Source organism: Phasianus colchicus, chromosome 11 (genome assembly GCF_987193195.1).
Source record: "Phasianus colchicus chromosome 11, bPhaCol1.hap1.1, whole genome shotgun sequence".
Lineage (NCBI taxonomy): Eukaryota > Metazoa > Chordata > Aves > Galliformes > Phasianidae > Phasianus > Phasianus colchicus.
This window is the reverse complement of record NC_143446.1, coordinates 11,169,747-11,184,724: the sequence shown is the minus strand read 5'-3', so window position 1 is coordinate 11,184,724 and position 14,978 is coordinate 11,169,747.

Below are 14,978 nucleotides of genomic sequence, written 5' to 3'. Positions count from 1 at the left end.
GCTATGAGCTAACATATGTCAGACTTCCACAGACCCCCAATTTAAAGTTTCCATTGGGCTCAGTGGGAATTAATTGTTAGGTCTGGCTTCTTCTGTTTTCTTGTTAACGTCAAACACCCATCCGGTGTGAGCTGCAAATAATACCCTCCTAAGGGTAAATTGTGAGCTCATTGCTCGTTTAAGTCACATTGAGTGAGAATACTCCCTAGCTGTGCTCTGTGAATCAAAGACAGAGCATATGCAATCATCTGAAGCAGCAGCAGCAGCAGCTGCATTTCCCAGAAAGCTTTGGGAAACCTGACACAATTACCAATCAATACCCTCTCCAGTTAATTGATGGGCCATGGAGCCAAAAGGGGAAAAAAGAAAAGAAAAAAGAGAGGCTATCAATAAATAATCTTAGTTAGGAAACTGATGTTGAGGAGAGGTACCTGAAATTTAAGGGAGATGCCCACGCCCAGGAAGACAAATGAGGATTGAGGATAGGAGCAGAATTCTCATATAGATGTGTCTTTTGAAGATAATGGGCATGGCAGAAAGAGAATAAGATGCAACGATGAACCTTGGAGAGTCTGAAACCATTGGGTCCAAAGGGAAACATCTGCAGACTGTTGCTGAATTGCTACCCAAAACTCTCATCCTGATCCTCTCCTTCTTCCCAGTCTGGGAAGACTTCCTCAGTCCCTACCCATCCTGAGCCAGATATTCTTTCACTTATTCCTGGTTAAAAATCTTTTCTGATTACAAAGGGATGGCTCTGAACTGAACCTATTTTGGGAACCTAACTAGCTCAATCTGCCTGACCCACAGCAGGGACAAAGCCTGCAGCTTGGCAGGACCAAGCACAGCAGTGGGGACAGTCCCAGAAAGACATTATAAGGAGCAATGTTCATCAGCAAAAATTCAGAGGTGATGGTGAAGGAAGGATGGGAAAGGCAGCAGTCTGAGCCTTCAGAGGGGAGTGAAACTGGTTTTGTGCTTTAGCGAGTGTGTGTGTGAAGCTGGAGAGAAGGCCTTTCACTTTTATGAACTGAAAATTCATGAACATAGATAAAAATAAAAATGAAGTACATTTCTAAAAGAGTCCTTTGATTCCTATGAGATGCTCAGATTCTCTTGAGGACCTCTCAATGAACTTCTGTGAAAGTTAGGTACAGTTGAGAGAAAACTACATCTGTAAACTGAAGCGCAGTGCTGCCCAAATTGTTGGGCACTGTTGTAACTGATCTGCCTTCTTGCAGATACATTATTTTTCTTCATTAAAACAGTTCTGCACCCCTTTCACCAAGCCCAATTAATAAGCTCGGTGAAAAACTTGGAGTAGGCTGGAGAACGCAGCATGCACATTTGACCTCAAACACAGGTGCCAGGGCAGAGCTTTTTCTGCTATCACCCAGTAGTGAGAGGCTCCATTTGCTGCTCCTTTTCAGCCTTGCTATATCTAGACATCTGCAGGCACATCAGCCATCAGTTATGAAACAGTTTGGTACCCTAACAGGAAAAAACACCATCAGCTACAATGCTGGTAGGCCTTGTTCTGTGGCTCTCCCGATTTTACCTCTCACTGAAATTCAACTTATAACATCTTTATTTAGGTCTTTCAGAGTTGCAGCAAAGCAGTTGTCAGATAAAGTTGGGACAAGGGGTATATGAACATCTGATTCACTCTAGGCATTACACATTTGCCCAGGAAAGTGCTAAAAGTTGCTATGCAAAGAGAGAAGTCTTCAAAGGCAGAGCGCAGGGACGTGTGGTTCCCATTTACTCCTCCCTGTGTCCTCAGCAGAAGTTATTCTGGCTGGAAGACAGCTGTTGTCCCCTCTACATCTCACACTGTGGGGCCTCTGGGACAAAGCGATGCAGCAGTTCCTCTTCAGTGTCTCTGAACCTGCTCAGGCTGAGCCAAGCATCACTCTCAGGGTACACTTAGTTTGATGCAGTGCTTTGCCAGAGAGCCATGGTGAAAATTCCACACGGGGCGCACCACAAAAAGGACGTAAAACTGTTAGAGAGTATCTGAAAGAGGGCTTGTAGAGATGGTAGGGGGTCTGGAAGGCAAGAAGTGTGAGGAGGCTGAGGTCCTTTGCTTTGCTGGCTCAGAGAAGAGGAGGCTGAGCGGAGGCCTCACGGCGGGCTGATCTCTGCTCTCTGGTGACAGACACAGGACCACAGGACCTGAGGGAATGGCATGGAGGTTTGAGGAGGGTCAGGCTGGGTATCAGGAGAACTTTATCCCAGTCTCAGATGAACTTAAAGCTCCCAAATTAGGCAAGAGCCTCGCTGTCCCTCCCTGCAGCCTGAAACTCAGGTACCTCTCCCAGTACCCAACAGAGTTGCGTGGTGAGTTTGTCATGTCACTTCTGCTTTGTGCCACTTTGCTGCATACGCTGCTAAGTCACCCCTCAAAAAAAAACCAGGGCAACATTTGTCCTCACTGATGTCTTATCGGTGTCAGGAGGCTTCATAACTGACAGCCAGGATAAAGGTGTTGAAAGGGCTCTGAGCCTGTTGCTGTTATTGAACACATGGGAAAGGCTGATTTATCAGCTGCCACACGTATTAAAGACAACACCCTCTTGTCCTTCGGCCAAGAAACTCCATGCTGTGGCAGGGAATCCTGACCTTTTACGGGGCCATTTCAAAGCCCCTGTGTGGCTCTCTCATTATTCTCCAGGCTGAAATTGGTGCGGCACTTTCTGTGGTTAACCTCTGAGGGCAGTGAGGAATCATGCATGTCTTCCCAGCAGCACAGCTTCTGCCGAGTGGCCTCAACAGAAGCCCATTAATTTTTAAGGAAAGGCAAATGTGTGTGTGCATGTGCATGCATACGTGTGTGCACAGAGAAATAAGGGAGGGGGTGAATAAGGGCACCCCTTTGAAACTCCTTCTCGTTCTTCCCTTTGATGTGATGGCAGGGTTGGTACAAATGCGTGCACGCACGCACAGTCATTGCTTTGATAAATCTGTGCCTCACAGGCAAGATTTCAAAGGGAATTTCCAAGCACCTTCCCTCTTCTCTCCTGACAAGCCTGAGTGGGAAAGGGGGGAGCCAGGTGGAAGTGGAAATGTTGTGGCATCAGCTGCAGGAGATGCAAATGCAATTGGCAGTAGTAGGATCACTCTGCACAGGCAGTTGCTGCAGGACAATCTCTCACCTTGCTTCTGTCTGCCAGCGTTGTGGAAGGGATCCTTGCTTTTTTGTACAGCAGGAGAAGGAGGCATCAGTCCATCCCCAGAAAAAGATTCAGGAAGACCAAAATCTGCCTTGGCATGTCTAGAGAAGAATCAAGAAAAAGTGACCATTGCAGTCTACCTTTAATGTGCATATAGGTAACGATCTGCATGTGGGCACAGTAAAATAATCAATGTAAAATCTCATAAAGAAAGATTTGCTCTTCCTTTGGGAGCTTCTGGCCCTTTTCAAAAGCAGGAGTGGTGGTGAAGCAATTGTTACACGCAAAATTTAGTGCACTGTTCCTACATGATGGAGATTAGCTTAATACACACGTCCGTTCCCAAATCTCACACTTTATTATAAGAAGCTCAGGATGGATGGAGAAACAAAGGGGTAGATCATGGGGATTCAGAGAAAATCTGGGAAAATTCTCACACATTTTCTCTTACTTTTCTCAAAACATTCAGTTCTTTCAATTCTTCTATTCATATTTCCCCTGAAATTATGCATTTTGATGGCAATACATTAGAAAAAAAAAAATTCCCAAGAAAGTCTTAGCAATTTGGTTTTGATAGTAGGGCTTTGTTTTGTTTTCTGTTTTCACAACATAGTAAATTACATTCAAAAATAATTTATATTTTTATTTTGGGGGAAAATTGAGTAATTTTATCATGGTGAAGTTGGAAGTAATTTGGAACTTACAGTCAAATGTAGAGCAACACCTGATGTTCTTCTCAAAAAAACTGTTTTCCTGATCTTCCACAAATCTCTTTTACTTTTCTTTTTTTTTTAAACTGCACTCTCCCCAAACAAACTCTTATGCAGATTAGTAAAATAGCTCCTATCTGCATCTATCAAACCTCAGGTTTCTGTCAGGAATAATAATTAAAAAAAAAAGACAATTATTTTATTTCTAATAGATTAAGAACCTGCTTTATTTTATATTGAAGGATTTGTATTTATTTACAGCGTTGGTGGGAAACTTGGCTGAATTAACAATTTTAGTCTTGTTTATAGTGAAAGCAGCAAAAGCCTCTTATTTCACCTTTTATGTGATATTATAAATAATCTTAGGTTCATAAGGAACTCACTGGGTTTTTACTATAATATATTGATAAATCAGTATAGAGGTCTTTAGCATGAATTGGAAAATGGAAGCAGTCACTATATGCCACATATTGCCAGCAGGCAATATGACATCAACGTGTTCTTGTACCAGCAACATATGGTTTCCAAAAAAATCCATCCTTAAAAATACATTGATTTTACTGAGAAGGGAAACTTGGAATGGAACAATCTGGAGGAGATAGGCTGGTGGACCTCAAATCAAATATTATGATTTGCTGAATTGAATCTAAATTTTAGATTAATCTCACAAGCAGCAGATTTTTGCCTGAACTTTTGTGGTGATTTGAATAAAGAAATGTTCCAGAGCTATGCATATTGCCATAGGAATATGTGGCCAAATTACCTCTGTCAGGATGTGCTAGCATTTTTGACTGCAGTGCCAAAATACATCCCAAGAGATATGGAATGGTAGAGTATCTTGGGAAATTGAGTTCAAAAGCCAGAAATAAACCAAAATGAACCATGCTGATATTTCATGTTAGAAATGATTAAAGGTTTTATTTTGCCAAATTTTTCTATTTTGCACCAACCTGCTTGTAAATAAATGTTCTAACGTCAGGATTTCACGCAGTGCAACTTGCACTTCCCATTAGCTCCATCAACAAGCTATTTACGTAAGGCTTGTCATTGTTCTGCTCAAGTCTCTCCTCCTAAACTTTAATTAATCTATCCTTTCAACACCCCTGAGGCCCTGTAAAGTAAGGATACAGCTGGTATTCCTTTTTGCATGATGAAATGCTTTGCCCAGGGTCACCCCAGGAGTATGAGGCAGAGCCAGAAACACAACCTAGCTATTCTTAATCTCAAAAGGCTATCTTTCTTCAAATCTCAGCCTCTGACAAATCTTGGCAGAGGTTCAGTCAAGTCTCATCCTAAATTCCTTCAACAGTCAGTTCACATTCACTAAGAGCTGAGCTCCAGGGGCATACGATATTCAGCCAGGCTGGCTGCTGCATGCTTTCTTGGCCAATACAGCTGAGGGGTGCCATATCTGAATCGAGCCAAGGCTTTGAAATTTTTGAAATTCATCCACTGCTCATCCTTACTTCTCACACCTCCAGACAAAGGGAAGCAATTGCTCTTCTGGTACAGCTAGAAGGAAAAGGAGCTTCTCTGCATTTGTTCAGTCTTATTTACTTCCCTTTCTCTCCTTAGATAATATACAGTGTGTAAGCAAGCTATAAAAAGCAACGAGATACAGTTTTTGCAAGTAGCATTTAGTGGTGCTCCCAAGTTCCTGTCCCTTTGATGAGTCAGTCTGAGATAAGTATTTTGTGTCTGGGTTTCATGCCAACATGTCTTTAGGTGTTGGCTAATAAGGGAGGCTCCAACTGGAGAACATCTAAAGAATGAGCTTTGCAAATCAAGGTCAGCTATCCATATAAAGACCTGACCAAAATGTTGCCAAATAGAAATTTCAGTTCTTCTTCGCTTGGAGGAAAGTACAGCCATGGCCACTTGTCTATTCCCTTCCTGGCACTCTTTGGTGCAACACATCTGTTGCTTCAGCTGCTATCAGAGCCTTTGGCAAATCCCTGTTCCTATCTGGTCTTTGCCAGCCTGCTTTGCATGGTAATTTGCATACCACATCCTTTCTGTTTGAAACCATGGCTAATGAAACAGGTGGCTGTCATTATTAACAGCGCTTGCTAACTAACTCTGCTTCAGCACCATTACTTCCTTCAACATGCCAGTGCTATTCTTTCTGACACCATCCTTTCTCCCACAGTCTTGCCATTCCTTCAAAAGGCTGCCACCAGCCCACTCAGATCTCCTTCCTGCAAACTGGATACTCTTTCAGTTCAGCAATTCTTAATCCAAAATCTTTGCTGTCCATAGGGAAGGGGAGGAGCGGGTGGACAGATGGAAAGGGCTGGGAGGGCTGACAATGGCAGTGCCTCATCCACAGGAGAGCTGTAACAGCATGAGCTCTGCTACGGCACAGCTGCTGGAGCTGAGCTGAGCTGGAGGTGATGGAAGGAAGAGCAGACCTGCAGTGTTGATGACCTGGCCAAGCTGGCCCTCTCTTCAACTTTTTCATCACAGATTTCATTTCACGCCCCCAGTTGCCAGCAAGTGGGATTGGCTTTGGGAATTTCAGTCTGAGCAGACTGAAATATAAAGAACATACAAAGAACATTGAAGAGAGTCATCATTCAGGAATGTCCTCGTTTCTGCAGATCATGGCACAGAGTGAGCTTCCCTGGGAGCAGTTCTCTCAGTAAGATTGAAAGGTCTGTAGGGTACTGTGGGTCACTGCCACCAGGCAACTCTGAAAGATATCCTTGTCCTCCAGCAACAAACCCTCTCCAATTAACCACTAGCCTCACTGAAAGTCTTCTTGCCAGCAATTTCTTAAAAATAATGTCTCACTTCCACTTGTGCTTTAGTAAGTTGTATTCTAGTCAAATCAGTCAAATCTCTGAGAGTACATTACAGTCTTTTTTTTTTTTTTTTGGTCTATTGAGGCGATAACAAACTATTTGAACTGAGAAGCTGGTTTTGAAAAAGCAAGAAGGAGTTAATGATGTCTATTTTAGCATAGCACATGGCATTGATACGGCTCTTTTATCCTGCCCTACAGTAGAATTTCCACTGTCCTCAGTGAAAACATTTCTGCATAATGCAATATATTAAGCATTCTTGTAATAAACAACCATCATTATGTTTCTTGGGGCTCCCCCAGTCATGGCTCACTGTACATCATTAGTAAAACAGTAAAATAAAATTACAGCTTTATAGTAAAAGAACACATTCTGTATGATAATCTACCCCTTCAGGAGACATCCTCTAAAATTCATTAGATTACAATACCAATTTTCTACAGTTCTTTGAGGATCATAATGTTGAACATGATGTGCTGCTCTTGAGTTCTCTAGGGAGGAGCCATCATTCTCTCTCCCATCACTGGGGCTTACACAGACATAGATATGAATTTCAAAAGAATTCATTTCCAATAGTTTTTTTCCCCAAAGATCTCTCCTGGGTCAAAGAACTTGTGCAGAAATACCTCAAGCCTCTCCTCTGTCTGCACCTGGACATTTTGCTATGAAAATTGAGTAACTTTTTAAGAATCTGCTGCCAAAAAAATGCCATTGACTACATAAGCATCCTGTGTTGTCTTTCCTTCAACAGTGTTGTAAATTTGGGCTTTGAGAGGCCTCAGGTAGCTGTATTCATTTGCTTGAATAAACTTTTGCCATGGTCTACGTTCACATTTGACTACTTCTTTGATAGGTGGTATTGAAGTGTTATAGTAATGAAAGTTTTCATTTAATGGAAGGCTACAAGAAGGGGTCTTCACAGGATGTGCCTCTGAAAAATGTGGGTGCTGTCTCTAAGAGCATGATTTTCTTTGCTCAGAGTCTTGTCCAGCTTGAGATCCTTACAAATTCATTCTTTTTTACTTTGCAAGGAAAATTTTACAGGAGAAATATAATCCATTCTAAAATATGTAAAACAACCCTAGAGGAATTTCAGAAGTCCATGTATTTTGCTTTTCTCTTTTATTTACATTCCATTTTTTAAAAAGTTCTTAGCATTCTTACGTTGAAATAATATTATCTGAGAGACGATACAGTCATGCCTTTCCACAAACATCATGCAGTTAATGAATAAGTATTAATTTAAAGACATTCTTAAGATAATCTTGCATAGCAAATCACTTTGTGTATAAAGATTAGAAAACACATAGTACATTTTCAAGCTGAGTGCACTTTGTGTCATGGCAATATTGATAATACTTAATTTATCAACTTGCCAGAAGTCTTTTGAAGTGGTCAATACCTCCAACAAAGTAAGGTTCTTTGTATAAGCTTGGATAAACCATTCCATCCAGGCGTAATCCCCATCCCTGTGGATGAGATAAGGTAATGAGGAGTTGAAAGATCTACCTGGTGATAAGGAATGATCATTTCCAACACCTTCCTATTAGGCTGTGGGTCAATTTTACAGGGTTGACACAGTAAAACCTAGTAGTTCTGGACCATCAATTATGTTTCCATATCCCACACGAGATGATAGCTCTGGACTAAGAACTATGGCTCTCTCTCAAGCTGCAAAGACCATGAGTGGGTAACCTGGAGGAAAAGAACGTAAGAGAAAGAAGCCAGTCAATGAAGCCAAACAAGTTACCTGACAATCATCATCATACTAATCATGTTTGCCAGAGCTACCATATTCCCACTTTGCGAGAGCCAGTGAAATTGCAGAGATTCATAGTGAATCTGCATTTAATTTTTTCTAGCTCCATCCATTGTGCATCCACCCAAAATGCATCCATTCCTCTATGCAAGCTCCATCCTTGTAACAGGTTAAAAACTTCTCAGCAAGGATCAGCACACTACTGTCAATCTCTATAGATATGACTGTTGCCATTTGCAAGGGGCATGGGAGAGTCAGGAAGCTCCTAGCCACTGACAAATGATTTCCCCCAATAAATGGTGTTGATATTAAGCTTTTAAAGGCTGGTAAATCTTTCGCTCTATTAAATCCAAACCCTCAGAACCCATTAATTGGTGTCTTCCTTACAGTGAAGCGCTAGTTCTAATTTGACATATATTTTATGGATCACTCTACCCCTTGGCTCATAAAAATGATCCAACTTCTCCTCGCCTCGCTGGTTGAGGCCACTTTCCAAAAGTGTGTCCATAATCTAGATGAAAAATGATAGCCCTGGAAAGGTGATGTGTCAGAGGAGTGTATGGCGCACTGATACACATGCAGATGCAAGGCAGCAATCTGCTGAATTAAAATTACAGAGAGAAGAAATGATGAACCGTCTCGTTAACTGAGCTTGTCACTCCAGTGGCCTCACTCCATGTAAATAGATGGAGGATGGGAGAAAAAAAAAAAAGAAAAAAATCATTATCAAAGCACAGATAGAAAAAGAAAGTACTTAGGTCATCATCTGATCTAAGTGACATCACTAATGTCATGGCTGTAATGTTATGATGGCTTGTTCATCCTGGCCTGACCATGTCATTTCTAATGTGTGATCAGATCCTGCAAGAGTCTGAGCACTGCTAGGGAGGCTCTCAGCACATCCAGCTCCTCTGGCCACACTGATCACTGAAGGAATTCACACAAAAAAATGCTCAGTACTTGACAGAAAAGATCTCACGCTCATCTCTGAATATTTCCTTTTTTAAAGCTAGAAAACAAATACAGTCCAGCTGTAACTTCATGGGCCCTCTCCTGTGATTCACTGAGTTAAACTCACTGAGGTAAGGGGTTCTATAGACTTTCTCTATTGGCATAGGAGTTTGTCCCATACTCTTTCCTCTCAAGTTAGGAGTAAGACCTTCAACTAAAGTTAATGCAAAAGCTTAAGGTGAGAATTTGTATCTGAATATTTCAGAAATGCCATATTTCACAAAAGATTGCTACTAATTTGGGAAAATGGCAGTAAAATACTGGTAGCGACAATAATAAATCTTTTCCCTTTCAATCTTCCCATGTCTATTGAAAACACGATAATAAAGGGAGGCATTTTGAGAGCTGAGTGGCCTCTCTTGAATTTCTCCATCAACTTCTATTTATGCAGACTTTCTCCTATTCTACTGTGTATCAGCTGCACCGAGAGGGTTGGAACACTGTGTGAAAGGTTGGTCTCGTGGGTTACCCAGGCCGAATGAGTGCTAAAGCTGCTCCAGCAATGTTGCTCTCAAGTATCTTCTTCATTTTATGGACTTAAGAGGTCTCAGTTATTTCAATTACTGATACCATGATCCACTTATCCAGCTGCCTGTATAGTTTCTCAGAAATTACAGGCCTTCTGTCCTTTGTTTCTCTGTTCTTTATATATCTTACGCTTCCATCAGTTTGTACCACAATCAGGTCCTTCACGATGATGTTGGGGAACAAAAGCTATCTCTGGAGACTGCACTTGATCTGAATGATAGTAACCTAATCTGATAGCCATATAGTGCATATTGTCTGCCATCAAAAAGGTTTCAAAAGAAATTTGAGGATCTGTTAGGTTTTGATTCTTATTTTCTTTCTATCAGATGATTATGGAGCACTGGTGGCAATGGGACGGACTTGCTGGCAAAAAAAAGGGCTTCCCACAAAAAATGTGAGCAGAGGACAGAAATGGCTTTTCCCTGACACGTGTATGGGCATTCAGCCTTCTCAGATTTAAGTGCTCTTGCTGCTAATAAAGTTTTTGTAAAAATTCACTTCCAGCCATCAGTTGCAAGGCTCTAAATGTACCCAAATTGATATGACTAAAGTTGTGCCATGTATGTTACAACTGAGCATACCCCAGGCCTATGGAAAGCAATCATTTAGAGCACACATCTTCAGTGGAGTGCCTCTGATTCCATAAAACTTACTTTTCTGTAATGTCAATTCCTGAAAGCCTTCTGCAAACCTGCTCCTCGAGCCCACAGCTGCTTGGTGCTCTGCGTCACTCATGGGTTTTCTCCTACCTGCACCCAGATGGAAGCAGGCTATAGGAACCAGTTAGGAAAAAAAGGGAAAAACGCCTTTCTGTCTACATCTCTGAAGAGGAATAATCCTCTGAAAACTGTGTTTTGTCCAGGTCTTATGGTTGCCTCCTTCTCCATTTTCTGCACCCATTCCCCACTGGTAACAGTTCCCCTGATCTGCAGATACCAGCTATGCTATGTATGCTAGAGTCCCACTATTCCCATGAGGTATTTACCAGCATTTGGGGCAGCTGTGCACTGGTGGATATGCCTTTATGATCTCATCTTCATGCCCCTTATTGAGCACTGGGTTTGAGCAAAGGTGTGTGTGAAGGATAGGAAAGAGAACGAGAGAGAGAGGCATTTCCCATCTGTATTTCTTTCTGTGTCATCGTAACACACCTCCATCCCCTGCAGCATTTAATGAGATCGTTTTCAGTTTCCTCCCAGCACACAGGGGGAGGGGGAAAGTCCCTGGCTAAACCCAGAATGCCATTTTGTGGCAATTTATGAACAAACAAGCTTCCCATCAAACCAATCTTTAGAAATGTCACTCCAGGCTGGCACTGAGCAGAGATTAAACGATGCATTGTCAACCTTCCTTTTTTATTTGATGTTTTGAATTTCACCATTCCTCTCTTTCATTAAAAATGAACTAGAGGGGGAAAAAAAAGCAGAATAAAATAGAAGCCTTTTACATCTAAAAGTCAGGATAATTATCTCTTATACCCAACCCACTCCTCCAAGACTCTGAATGAAGCCATCATTAAAATCTGTGTCCATCTGGTGACTTTTCCACAGCTAATTAGGTGAAGAAGCCGGTTAGCAGATATGTTCTACTGAAATCACTCTCTTTTTAAAAAAACTTCCAGGCATGGCCCATGTACAACCTCGATGCTGCTTGTTCTGTCCCTCGGGTGTTGAAAGAACATGAGAAGAGGAACCATGGGAAATGACTGCTTTGGTGAGCTGCTTGCCAAGGCCCTTTCATGGCATTGGGGTTGGGAAAAAAAGGAGAAAGTGGATGCAAAAGACAGCAGGTTTGACTTCCGCTGTGCAGGAAGCCCTTTCAGGAACTGGTCGGATGTTGTGCTGGCAAAATTTCAGTGTGTTTCTGCGTGGGGCTTCTTTTAATACTGTGATTTCCTCCCTGTGGTTTGTCAGGCACTCAGCCAGCCTACTAAAGACTCTCCACGAGATACCCATCTGCTGCATTTGTTAGAGCTTGTCACCCTAACGCCTAGGGGCTGAAAGGTATTGATTCCGCCTGTGTCCAGATGGATGGTTGGTGGGACATCCCCTGCTCCTCCCAGCACTACACCAATTCTACTGTTGACACTTAGAGGACTGCCAATTTCAGGATAGCATCAAACTTAAGGAGACTGTGGGTCCTATATGGACCATCCCAATCTGAATATTGTCCATGCTGGGTATTATGAATGAGAGTGGGGGAGCACGCAAGGTTCACAAATTGGACTCTGGGTACAGTACTGCAGGCAGCATTAATCTCTGAGTGTTGAATCTTTCTTTAGATTCAGAGGGGGAAAATTCAGCCACCTTACAACTTAAAGAGATTGGTTCTCATGTCAAGGACAATGGATAAATACCTGTGTGTGGTAATAGAGGGCATAATTGCCTTAATGATTCTGGCATCAAAGACCCAGGAATTTTGGTCAGTTATACATATGGAGCATTGCCCAGGGTCAAGGACAATTGACCGATGAACACCAGCCTTTCAGAGCTCTCTGTCCAGCCTGTAGCTCACTCATCCAACACTGTTTTCCCTTTGCAAGTATAGCTGGCAGAAGTCTGACATTCTCTTTCACAAACATCCCAGGGCTCATAGCCCCATATCTCACAGTGGGATACACCACACTTCAGTTTTGTGGCTGGGCATGCAAATAATTCCTGGTGATGACATCTCCTGTGTGTGTAACCGCTTTCAAGACTTCATGCACATCTGTCACAGGAATGGGAAAAGCTCTCATGATTTTTGAGGGCTCTTCTACTGTGCTGCTTGGTCCCTCTTGGCATAACCATCAAGCCCCACTGCATCGTTATTACTTGGCTTCCCCTATTGAACTGTGTTGTTTGAGAATATAGGCCCCTGAAAGTAAGAACACTGCCTTCCTCACTCTCCCTCTCTCTGGAAAATGTCTGCCTCACTTTGGTACAATTACATTAATATAGTTATAATTCTAGAAGGATTGTAGCAAGTAAGTAATACAATAACTTTCCAATCTTCTCAAAGAGATTTAGCAGAGTCACAAAGACTCTGACAAAAGGAAAGCAGGACACATTGACCTAAAAGGTCTTGGCTGTCTTTAATTTTTCTGATTGAATTCATGAGAAGAGAAAATTACTGGAAGGATTTTCATTTTCATTTACTTCCAAAGCCCGGGTCCAAATGTTAAAAGAGCCCAGAAGGGTTAATGTTCACTGGAGTTCATCTTCTGCCAAAGACTCCCTGCTGCTCACAGATTTACATCATGCAATTGTCATTATAGGAAGAGATGAGAAAACTTGACAAAATGAGGCCTGCATGGACAATGGATTGAAATAGAGCTTGGGGAAGAATTGTAGCCAGGGAGGGCTTATAGGACATAAATACATTACAAGAAAAGGACTTTTTAGATTCAATCATAGCTCACTACAGTGTCATCATTTCTAAACTGCTATATCCTGTTTAGCACCCTACCATTCATGAACAGTACAGGAAAAGCTGTACAATTCATACACAAAGAGAATGAACAATGACTATTTCCTTTAATGGTGCTGCAGTTTTCAGGAACACTGGGTTTCTTCAAGGCGACTCAAGGAAGGTGTTGAGCCAATTAAGATATTTCTCATATCTTGTGATAAGTTCACTGTATTGGAGTTAACTCTGCCTTGTACATCTTCATCAACAATGCAATATCCCTTATACCAATTTAATTTTACATTGCCAGCAAGATAAAGGCAATTTATAAGTTTCAATGAGTGCAGCCTGGCTGGGCTCCAATCCAATCCAAGGGAGTGTAACGTTTGCTGGGGAATTGCTCGAAACCTTAATGTCTGGCATATGGTGAGCTGCTTTCATTTCTGACCTGTGCAATTAAGGTCAGCGGCGAAAATTACATTAAAACAGTTCTTTATTAATCATGTTCTATCTAGGGCAGATGATGACGACCTCTAAGCACAGAGATGTGGCAGCCACAAAACAAAATACTGTGAATCTCAAAAGCCTCTCACCAACAAAGGTTTGCATAGATTTTCTTTGGTTCTTTGCCCACGGCTTTGAAACAATAAGGGTTGGTATTCATGTCTTGGGGAGAATAACAGCAAGTAGTGCTAGAGTGAAATCTTAATTTAAAGTGCGGTGGATTTTAGAGGGACTTGAAAAAGAGAAACACATGGGGATTTTTTGTGCTTCTCTCCTCCATTGCAGAAATGGGTACTGTTTCTCAAAGCAGGTGCTCATTTTGGAAATGGCTCTGAGTGTTTCTTCAGATTCATGACTGCCCCAAAAGCAAAAAGGTTCTACCCTTTCACATGGTGTGAAAATGGGGCTGCCTGGTAGCTTGAGACTACCAAACTTTTTATCTTCTCAAAGCTCTGCTTCCTCTTCCATCTAAGAGATGTAAATAGAACTAAATTCACAAAGTACAATGAATTTTTATCTTGTAGTAGAGAGAAAGAGTCCACCCCTTTTTGCTCTAGAGAAATACCCACCCAGTCTTCTGCACATAATCCAAAGCCTACTGAGAGTCTCAGACATTGGTTTAGTCTGATTTTGCTTAGATTCTGTCCTATCCTGTCCTGATGCATCCCCTGACCCATGCAGTGCAAACACATGCAGTTCAGATCTGCTGAGCTAGCAACCATCTGAACTCAACTGATCAACAAGTCACTTTGAGAGGCTCTTAAATTCAACACATGCTTCATCCCCTCATTGATGAGGATAATTGTAGCAGCTTTTGGCTATACAACAAATACAGTGATGTTGTGACCACCAGTGTCCTGAGCTCATTCCCCATGTCCAGAAGAGAGAGAGTGAGACAGACACTAAGGGAGAAACAGTCTGAAAGACCATATCATTAAGGAGTGATGACTCTAACCTGTAAAAGGGCCAGAGCATTGGAGTCAGTAGAAACAGAGTGGTGCTGGTCTGAGATATGATATAACACACATACATACGCACACAAAACAAAAAGAAAAAGAAAAAAAAGAAGAAAAAAGCAATAAAAAACACATTGGAAAGGAAA